Here is a 12,333-nt window from a genome sequence, read left to right on the forward strand (position 1 = left end):
TATCCGTCGTATTATATGACTTTCTGTTTAAAGTATTTGATGCAATTTATATAATAATTCTGATTTTGGTTAGGTGTGCTCGTTGTAATGGGGGTGTTAGTGAAGGCTCATTAATTGTTTAAATGTACTATTGAATCATGGCGCGGTAAAGTCTATGTGCAAATATTGTTTAGTTGCTTAGGCTGGGAGAGTCCTGTTCTCATGTTGGTGCCATGCTTTTCAAAATATAAGCTGTAGTTCGCATTGGAAAGACACATCTAGCATGCACATAACAACCATGCGAATGGGATTTAATATTTTGGTAAGTCTGAAACACCAGGACAAGTTACATCAATTACAGTTGAATAGGATACAGCAAATCATAGTCTAAGGGAGAGTATTCGTACACGAAATACACCACCTCCAACACCAGTTGTTTCAGAACAGCCGAGATTCATGCAGGGCATAATTAGTTACCTATGAAAGCCTATTGAAATAAGCACATTTAATGAAACAGCCCATCACTTTGCAAGTAAAGAAAAACAAATGTCAGTAAAACGCTTTCCAATGCCAATGATATCGTTATACGACCCAAGCAGCACCAATCTTACAAAAGAAGAATTAGTGGAAACGTGTAAAAAAGTATTGCCAACTGTCAGTCAGTGAGAGTGGAAAGGAACACTTCATGGAGTGCACCAACAAAATCAGTCAAAATCATTGGCTTGGCACGAGCAAAGAACTGGTAGAATAACAGCATATGTGACAGATAGTGTACACCATACCAATATGGGCTGTCCTGATCCTTCACTAACAATTTGCAACGTTGTTCAGCAAAAACTGAAAATTATGCCAGTTCAATATTGGGGCGGGGGCATCGTTGGTTGAAGCTACTGCTCTTCAACACTACATAGCTGCCATATCTACATAACATCAATATGTGAAAATTACAACGACATAATTAGGTTTGTGTATGGTCAAAGGGTTTATCAGTGCTTCTCCAGACGTTCGATGTTAATACTCATATTGTGGCAATGATTTTGTAGATAAAATGCCCAGATACATAACATAATGCCAATTTAGATGAAATCACCAGTATTACTAACTATTGTCTTGCGTTAAAATGTGAATTGAAGAAAGACCATATCGATTATATGCATGCCCATATTCAAATGTACGTGTTCCAAAACACATTCTGCCACTTTCTTGTTTGGACCGAGAAAGCATGTGTTATCATCATTGTGTTCAACAACAACCAACATTTCATTGATAACATGGCGAACAAACTTGAAGTTTTCTGGACTGAACACTGCCTGCCGGAATAACTGACACGACAACATAGGATGGCTGAAAACATAGCACTGGCTGAATCAGCTAGTACATCATAAGACAGTAGAGTCTTTTACTACTGACCAAAAACCTGAATAGAGACGATGGAGATGAGATGAAAGGGTGTGATTGGACAAATTGCAAGTTTAAAAGGGTGAATATCACTTATGTCAAGATTAAATGCCCTTCTAAAGGAATCTTGTACTGCAATGATTGCAAAAGGAGAAAAGGCAAAACATGAATTTTTACGATTAAAAGAAACTAATGCATCAGTATGTCAACCTGAACAGCTTTGACATAATGAACATTTAACTTTACAGGTAAGTGAAAACAGTCTTCGTATAAAGGTCACATTTCATGATCGCAATTCCCCATTTTAAAATATGGCCAACATTTACCATCTAAACAAAATCATTTTGTACAAGGAAATTAAATCTGATTGTACGTACTAAAACACAATCGTGACTTTGCCTCAAACAATGAGTCCATTAATAAAATTTTCAACTGACTACATAAACTGAATGTATCTAGGCATTTTACTCCCTTGCATCAGAAGTAGAAACAATCCTATCACATAGATTTGTAAGAATGGCATATGTTTTGACAATTTTCTCAACACTTGAAAGCATGGCAGTATGTGCTTCTGACTTTATTTAATTCATGAACAGAATAGGCAAAGTCCCTTATACAATTGTAAATATTGACTTTATGAGACCAACCACTCTCTCTCTCTCTCTCTCTCTCTCTCTCTATGTGAATTTTAAGTGATGGTATTTATCTATATTTTTTCCACTTCCTATGCAGGAAAAAAGCTGTTTTTTTTCTTTATTAAAAGCTGGCAAGATGAACTCTGTAGAACATCCATTTGCCATATCTTCTTGAAGAATAAAACACCTCTCTGCCAAAATATGATCCACATGGTGATGAATTACTCTACTGATATATTCTGATTTGCGTGAAATTGCAACATCTGAAACACGTCCACCCATGGCCTTGCACACAAACTCAACCGCTTCCAAGGGATTACATGCAACAAGAGACTTCACTGATGTGTATTTTTGTAGTTACTGTAGCAATCGGCTTCACTTTATATACTGTTCCGTTTACAACGAAGATTTCAAAGCAGTCAGTAATATTTTCCAAACGTGGAAAGTGCATCTTGAAAACATCAGGTAAAGGTGTAATGAAATGGTATCTCGGTATGGCCAGTGAATCATAAAACCGTCCTGAGATTATATTAGATTGAACCATTTCCTAAATGTATCAATCGCAATGCTCTTCACCAGATTACACTAATTACCCAAATATTTAAATTTTGAATGTTGTGTCAGTATGACTAATCAAACGAAATACTGCTTAATAACAGTTACATTTCTTTGTTTCCTTGAAGTAATTTTGGATTGCAGAAAAGAAAACGTTTTCTTAAACCCTTCCCATGACAAAAGAGTACAGAATTTGTATTTTTGCGGCATTGTCCTTTACTGTCCTTTATATATATATATATATATATATATATATATATATATATATATATATATATATATATATATATATATATATATATAAACTGAATACGAACAGTGCAAAACTATTGTTTAACGAGCTTATGCGCCTTCGACTCTTAATGAGTCTTTGTACTACGAAAATATAAATCAAAGACAGGACAAAGAAATAAACAAATTTTTACATGACTATGCCTTGTTGCTGATGCTTGATTATATTTTATTTTGACCTAGAAATCAATGAGCCTTCGCGACATCTTTAATTATAATGGAATGTATGTAGCGAAAATTGTATATTGGATGCTACATATCTTATACGTGATGAGATAAATTACATTCTCTGTAATGCACGTTTTTGTTTGGATCATGTATGTTTATTGTTTCTAGTCACTGTGTTAAAAAACATCATATGTAGGCCGGTTTTGCACCTTTTATCGCCAGAGGGGCCGGATTTACTAGTGTGGTCGTGGTTAGTGTTTGGCGCTATCTTCGCCTTGGCCATGATGTCTTTGAGGATTTTTGGTCTGCGATAGACGAATACAGGTTTGTTCAGGAAGATTGACTTTAGTGCATCACACGATTCCACGAAAAATCAGTGTTTCCCAATGACTTTACATACTTTGGTCTTGTCAGGATAAATGTTGTCCTATCTACCTTGCCCTTCTCTCTATAGTTTAGTAGGTCATTGAGGTGTGCTTGTTTCGCCTTTTTGGTTCCCACTACAATCAGGTATTTGTATTTGCCTCGGTCAGATGATAATGAACCCAAACCATTACCGTAACTTTCATATTCATCAGTGATATTGAAAATACTTTCATAATCAAAGTCCTCTTTATTATTTTCACTTCCGTCACTATTTTCACTTGCATAATCATCTTTACTATTTTCATCTTCACGACCTGATATAACCATTTTTAACTGCCACACAGGAGTGTTAATATTTTTGTCTGTTTCGTTTTCGTGAGCTAATTCTGATCTAATGTGTTCTATCACGCTCGAAAGCGATACGAATTATTTTACTTCCGTATGTTTCACAGTAGCCACAGATTAGAATATAGCTTCTTGAATTAGTTTTATAAATCTGCATTCTGCTGTTAGTGGATATCTATCTTGAAACTTAGGTTTTCAATGATTCAAGATCAGAAATAATTTCCGGATGAAGATGAATTTGTATGCCTTTTTTAATTTTGTACTGCAGAAACAATATTTATGTCTGTATTCATTATCTATCTATCTATCTATCTCTATATCTATCTATCTATCTATCTATCTATATATATGTATATATATATATATATATATATATATATATATATATATATATATATATATATATATATATATATATATATATATATATATATATATATAATTTTAAAAGTTCAACAAAAATAAACCGTAGCAAGATGAGCGGTTCTCAATCATGGTGTCTCTTCACTGGGCTTTGTGCCTTTTGTTTGGTCTCTTGGTGTAATCTGTCTCAAGATCTTCTCAGCACCGCACGAGTATTTTCTTTTCGGCTGACATTCTTTCTGAATGCTTTTGTGTGTGGTACCATTCAGTGATTTTGACAGCTCACATCACGCTACGGTCTATTTTTGAGGCTCCACCATATCTAAGACATACCCCCAGCAAAGCTTCTATCCGAAACGAAATTTTAGAATATTCAGTAGGTTGTCTATGCCTTTGTATTTTATGCATGCCCCTAATATAAATAGCTGGAGAGAGTGTAAAACGCACTCACCACGTTGATGGTCGTGGTGAGGAGGTGTACATGAATTTTCTAGTTACCTGGAACCTTCATTTTATATAGAAAACCTGCTATTATTGCCACCGTTGACATTATGTCAGTCACGAGACTCTGTCCTACCACTGCGCAATGTTCTAATCTTACTGGTATGTTTCAGAAATTATTATATATTTACCTCTGCAGGACTTTCCACATCATATTAAAATAATCGTTTATTGTATAACGTTATTAGTTTATATCTCATAAAATATGGAATAAAGCAATTCATCTCCTGATATGATACAAGCTCAAAACATTCATTTATCTGCAAAATCTAACAATTGAGAGAACATAGGAACAAATGCATCTAAAAGTAACACATCGGATATTTTACACTGCATCAAGATAATAACCATATTTGAATAACAAATGAATGGGATCATTTTAGTCGGTCCATGCTGGTCTACCATTGGAAATATCAAACATTGTTGTCAAATGTATGCTGTAACTGATTGAGGTGGCTTACATAACAGATGTATGATAAACGCGGTCTTTTCAGGAAGTGGGAAATTAGCCTCGTTAATTCCAAGATGCAAATAAATGGCAACGTCTTACGCAGTAGGAGTGGGATACCGGTGTTATCTTCTTTAATTATCATCCTAAATGCTATATTAGTCAATTATTCCAAGATTTATGTTTGACTTCTGAATCGGTAATGCAGTTGTTCCCCTAAAATTTTTTACTGACTGTTGATGTGGCCCTCAATAAAATATCTTCTTAATTCATGAACATAATTTAAGATTCAAATAAAGTTATTCGTAATAATAAATTAAATACTGCATATGGAATAAGACATCTGCACTATTCAGTTCACTTTACAAAACATGTGGATAAGGAATCCGAAAGAAGGAACAGAACAATATTGCCACTGCTATCCCAAGGTTTTCCTTCATTGAATACAGAGCCTGAGTTCTCAATAGATTTCCAAACTGCATAATCATTTGACCAATTATTAAAAACTCTCAAGTTGTTTTTCTGATAGTCGTCGACACGGAATGGTATAAATTCTTTTATTTAGTGATTAAGCACTCTCGGGGTTTGTTTTTGGGTACAAAGATACCCGAGGCTGATTTATGTATATTGTACAACGATTTCAAAATAGTGCATTCGGTTCATCCAAAGCCGCTTCAACGAAGTGCTATGGATTGGAAGAAGGGAATACTTCCAGCGCTAATACAATATTGTATTGCGTCATCGTGTGTGGATAAATGTCTCAGAACAACACTAAATCTTTACACTACGGAACGTATTGTCAGTGAGCGGTTTACTTTAAGAACTTGCACATTTTCAGCTCAAGAGATTTGTGAGTTATTAATATATTATGTATAAGTTATAACATTTCTGCTACCACGTTAATTTTTGCATATTTTCTATGTTGCTTCGGCTCAAGTCATATTATGCAGATATTTTATATCCTTTTTGACGACTTATAAAATTAATATTAGCAATATCTAAATTTCCTTTGGAAAAAACGCTTGGCTTCGAAGGATTCTTATCAAACACGGTTAGGCTCACTTCCGATAGTGTAATATTTGTAGCGTACCGTATATAACGTCATTATGTTTTATGGTATCTTTCCGTCTCATGCATATTACATGGTGTTAGAAGTATTATAAGATGACCAGTGTGACCAGGGTGACCGTAATGATCAAAGTTATCGGAGTGATCGGAGTCGACGGGGTACTTGCTGCAGAGCTAACAATAGAAGTTGAACATCGTAGTTGTAAAGTTGAAAAATAGCAGCCGTATAACTTAGTAAATATTGTTACTGGTTGAGTAGCAGGTAAATGGACGTTGATGACCGATATTTGTTGACAGAGATTGCTTGATTAACCAGCCTGGAATATTCAATGCTTGATTGACCAATGTGATTGGTAGTCACATGTGTTGGTGACAGTGGGTGTAACTACATATGCTTTATTGACCAATGTGATTGGTAGTCACGTGTGTTGGTGACAGTGGGTGTAACTCCATACATGTAATCTATTAACCGTGGACTAATATTCGGGATTTGTAATACCCAGTGTGTATTTGGGACGTTACATATATTTTATACATCTGTCATTATTTTCACTATTTGATTGAATGTATTTTTACAATATGAGTAAATTGGCAGATTTATTAACACATCATTCTTTCTTCGTGAGATCATTGAGAATCATTCACCCCTTGTTCTTGTACTGTGTTAGGTTGTTCTTTTTGTATATTCGTTAGTTAGTTCCATAGGTTTAGGTTAACTAATCTAATATTTGAAGAGTACATGCACTTATTGATCATCATTTTGTTTCTCATTTAAATCATTTATCATAAAACATTGTATCTGTATCACCATCAAATGTGTTATGTTGTAGATTCGAAATCCTACTCGGTTTTCCTTTTACATGCCTCTTCTCAAATTGTGTTATCTATATTGTTTCTAGCACTACTGTGTATAATTGAAAATTGGCATTTTTAAAAAATATTCCAGTAGTATCCTCTTTTGAATCTTATAATTTCCTATCAAAGTCCTTATTAACTATTTCGATGAGAAAAATCATTATCTGACTAAAGCAATCAGCTACTAAATGTTTGATTGCAACGCGGGAGACAGTGAACACATACATTAGTTAACTCTCTTAGAATACTGTAAGGAATTCTAAAGCAATTTTGATTTTACTAGCAAGTAATCAGTTTTCTTATAATATTATCATTATTTTTCCCACATTTTATTTTTGTTTACTTCTGAAACAAGAGATCTCCCCAAAAGAAAATTACGATAAGAATAAGAAAAGATTTATGGATGGTAAAGTAAGTTGCTGGTCTCATATTACCAGAAAACGAGAATTCTACGTACTACTGATGTTGCTCTATTGGAGCATATATTATGATAGTGGCATGGGGAGCAGTAGACTTGTTTTAAGTAAAACTAATCATAACTGTGTTAGTGTGCGAGCCGTATATTTATGGCCAGACGTCACAAACCTGTGTTCGCATACATATATGCACGGCATAGGACAGTGACGTCTAAGGATGTCCAATCTAGAAATCTCTGGGAAATATACATAAACAGTAGTTAATTGTTTCTTTGTAATAACAGGGAGACAGTACATGTAATAATCCATCAGAACCCGGCTCTGCTGTTTAGTAAAAGAAGATCAGTGAAATAAATATTACAAGTACAACCATCTTTTTTTCCCCAGAAATGCTGTTGACAGCACTCTGCATTGATGTACACAAGATGGTGACTGTTAATTTTTGATACAGACTCTCATCAGTCTCACAACCAGTTGTCGCTGATTATCGTGTATTTGTATGGGATAGTCATAATTAGGATAAAGTTAATTTAATGCTTTGTGTGGAAGTCTATAGGTATAAATTGCAGTGTGATCTGCTTTCAAATTGCTTTGACTAGTAACCAAGTTTGTTTATTAACGACACTGTCATATATAAAGCATTTTCTTTTATTGGGGGATACGTAGTATAATCAAGAGTTGGACCTATACACGAATACTAGGAACGAACTGTTAAGCTTTAGTGTGCGTCAGGTATTGACACCGAGGTATCCCATTTTTCTTTCCTTGCCTGTCTATGTTTGTTAAAACTAACTTTGTTTTTGAAAAAATAAACACAAAGAAAACTTCATGTCTGTTCGTATACAATACAATTTATATTTCTCTGCTTTCCGCTAACGATCTCAACAATATGTTGAAAAGGAAATACGAGAGAGAGCGAGTTCATTCCGTTTTTAATCCCATCTTTGAGAGCAATGTGCACAAGCCTAGGAGGATGGTTTAAAATATCTCATCTTCTAATTATGACATCAGTGATATTTCCACAAGGCTGCGTGGAGAGCCGTGTGCACTTTATGTGAAAACTATTTAAATGTAATGTCTTTCGTAATTCATCTGAGATGTTCTATATTTTTTTACGTAACCACATACTCAACTTACATCTTGAGAAGAAGCAATACAAATATTTGAGGAGGTGAATGAAACTTTGTAAAACTCTCTCAATGCAACCTATATATGTATGTATGTATGTATGTATGTATGTATGTATGTATGTATGTATGTATGTATACATGTATGTATGTATGTGTGAATGTATGTATATATGTATGTATGTATGTATGCATGTAAGTATGTATGTATTTATGTATGTATGTATATATATATATATGTATGACTGTATGTATGAATACACGTATGTATGTACACATGTATATATGTATGTATGTATGTATGTATGTGTGAATGTAAGTATTAATGTATGTATGTATGTATGTATGTATGTATGTATGTATGTATGTATGTATGTATGTATGCATGTATGTATGTATGCATTTATGTATATATATATATATGCATGAATGTATTTATGAATGCATGTATGTATGTATGCATGCATGTATGTATGCATGTATGTATGCATTCATGCATGTATGTGTGTATGTATGTATGTATGCATGTATGTATGTATGTATGTATGTATGTATGTATGTATGTATGTATGTATGTATGTATTTCTGACTGACTGACTGACTGATTGACTTTATTTCCACTTCAACAGAGATTATATCAGATTAATCAAATTCAGGACAATACAAGATCATAAAATAGAGCAGAAAAGTGACAAAAATACAATAGTAATACTGTGTCAGCTACCGTATTGACAAATCGAAATACCTGCAATTCTGCAAATCAGCAATCATTTGGCTCAGCATGGCATTGATCCTTTCAACAGTTGCTTGATGATGATAATATTTCGAAATTTTAATACGTCTATAGTGTAATGTGCTTAACATTAAGTTCGAGATAGGAACAAAAAGGAAATGGAAAACGTATAGCAGTGTAATTATATTTGTAGTTCTTTTTATGTGACACATGTATTTATGCATATATATACTTGTTTGCGCGTATGCGTGCGTGCATGCATTTATCTATGATTGACTGTCTAAATGACTTAATTACCTCTTCATCAAAGATTATATTAAGTTAATAAGATACATATTATACGTATCATAAGATCATGAGACACAATATAGACGATAACGCAAGCATATATATATACATCGTCAACTAATGCATTTACAAAATGAGATATATAAATACAGAAAAGGATACAGAAATGTCTAGGAAATATACATAAACACAAACATAAATACACACACACACACACACATATATATATATATATATATATATATATATATATATAGATATATACATATACACACATAAAACATATATATGTATATATATATATATATATATATATATATATATATATATATATATATATATACATGTATGTGTGTGTGCCTTTGGTATACTTGGAGGACCAAATATTGGTTGCATTCCACCATCTAGAGGACGTGATGACATTGTCTGGACTTACACAGCTTCCGAACTGTTTGAGTATGATCATACGATATGAACGAAGTATTATTATATGTTTTCATAAATTCGGTAACGTGTGAGAGAGTTATATTCCGTGTTCTAAGTACACATTATTTGCCGTTAATATGGGTCGATTTACATATATCTATTCCTTCAAACATGTGATTAGTTAGCATTTGCAAGAAAACCAATCGATTGCTATCAGATAGTTCCACATTTCCAATGTGTTCATGCAAGGAAGGAGATTAGGTTTTTTGTTTTGGGCTGTCAATCATTTTTGTCTTCATCAGAAACTGAAGTGGCTCAATTTTTCTTTAACTTTATTTAGCTTTATTTATGTTTGAAATATCCGAATCCTATCTGATAATTCTGTGTTATGTGTGATATTTGTAATTACAACATTTTGTTACGTAGTCCAACTTGGAAAGTGTATTACGAAAAAAATATCCATTCGATGGGCCAAACTTATACAATTTTGTCACTTTCTCTTCTACGGCTCCCTTCGATCTCTTTTAGTTGAAAATGCTAAGATTATTGTCTACCTAAAATATTGATTTAAGTTAACCATATAATTTAAAACAATCTGTCATGCGAACAAACTGTCGCTTTTCTGACTTGCGGTTCTGTTTATGATACACATTTATACCGGAATAAGGCTAGCAAGTAATTTTGTATATTTCAACTGCCACCTGCTTGTGGCAGAAATACCCTTGTCCTTTCTATAACATGTTATTTTTTATTGTTTTCCATGTTGACTGTATCATAGGTATTGAAACTAATTTGTTTGGTTTTGCAATAAATGTATGGTCGGTCAACAAATGAACTGTGACAATACGAAATAAAAACAACACTTTCTCTGATGTTTATGGGACCTGGAAAAAAATTTCTTCGATAACGCATTCATAGCTTTGTTTTTTTAACGAGTCTAGACTATGACCGCTGGATACATTAACTCATTTTATATATAGGAATCCTATTATCCCACCCAGAGGATTTATAAGCTTAAATCAGCCTTACATAAAATTATGCAAGATGGTGTGAATTGCTGATAATCAAAGTCACACGTTGTGTTCCGCATTGAACAGTTAAATATTTAGCAGTTTCCATGGTTTTCTCTTGAATTTTTTTCGGTCCGCGAATAATGACAACATTCTTCACTCATCAATTAATTATTTGAAGCTAAACATGCTTCGTTAAGTTATTCTAAAATACAGCACATTTTTAGTCGATAAATGCATGTAAATCCTTGTAAAACATGGCTGTTACTCTACCTGCCTTAATATATTTACGAAAATTTTTTGGAATGTTTAGGATCTCCAGTACACTAGAACATGTATGATTGAAGATTAATGAGATGTAAATGATTATATGATCCTTTTACGTTGAGAGAGAGAGAGAGAGAGAGATGATCATAATGATCATGACGATGATGAGTATAAAAGATGTTGAAAATGTTGACGATATGAATATAACATAGCATTGCGCTTTAAAAATCAATATAATGAAGTCTTTCTTGTAGCTGCTTTGCCCATGTGTGAGAATGAATTCAATGACTTCTAGTGCCATATGACCTCTCAGAAAACCACTTTGAAGCTTGCATGCATTATCACAATATCCCTAAACAATCTGTGCTAATGAAAAAGAGAAAATATGTGTATGTCATGCACAGTAATTGAGAAAGACACCCAACCTAAGGCTGTTGGTGGGCATACAGTTTAAAATACTTTAAGGTAAATTATTAACATGCTAATTCATTTTGTATGAGTTTGTCGGCGTTTTACTATAAACAATGTGGGTTAAAATGACAAAACCATCGGTACGAAATGACTTGTGTTATCGGTAATTATCTGCATCTTGCATAGCTTGCCGTTACGCTTCATTAAGCATATAAAACCCCAGGGTCTGATAATAATATTGTTATAAATTGATAGAGCTGACGTAGCCGTAACCGTCCAGCCTGGTTAAAACAACAATGATATGAATGTGTTATCGAAGTATTGAATCCATGTCAGTTAAGCTTAGTGTTGTTTTTCTTTCGAATTGCTACCTTTCCATTGTTGACCGACAATACATTTATTGCAACAACAAACTAAGTTGCGTGAAAAGCCCATTCCATTGTAGTATCATTTATAAATCTGAATATAAAGTGTGGATCTGGCCTGAGCCGTAATCGTTACTTGGGATAACATTAAGTAATGAGTAATGCAATTCCTTTTTAAAGATAAAATAAACAGTGTCAAAATGGTATTATTTTCGAATTACGCAGTGTTGTGGCATATACCATGTCTGACCTTTTTTGATGACCACGATAAACAGACAGATATATAAATGAAGGTATAAATGAAGTTTTTAATAAGAT

Source organism: Sinohyriopsis cumingii, chromosome 14, assembly GCF_028554795.1.
Source record: "Sinohyriopsis cumingii isolate HCF-2022 chromosome 14, ASM2855479v2, whole genome shotgun sequence".
Classification (NCBI taxonomy): Eukaryota; Metazoa; Mollusca; class Bivalvia; order Unionida; family Unionidae; genus Sinohyriopsis; species Sinohyriopsis cumingii.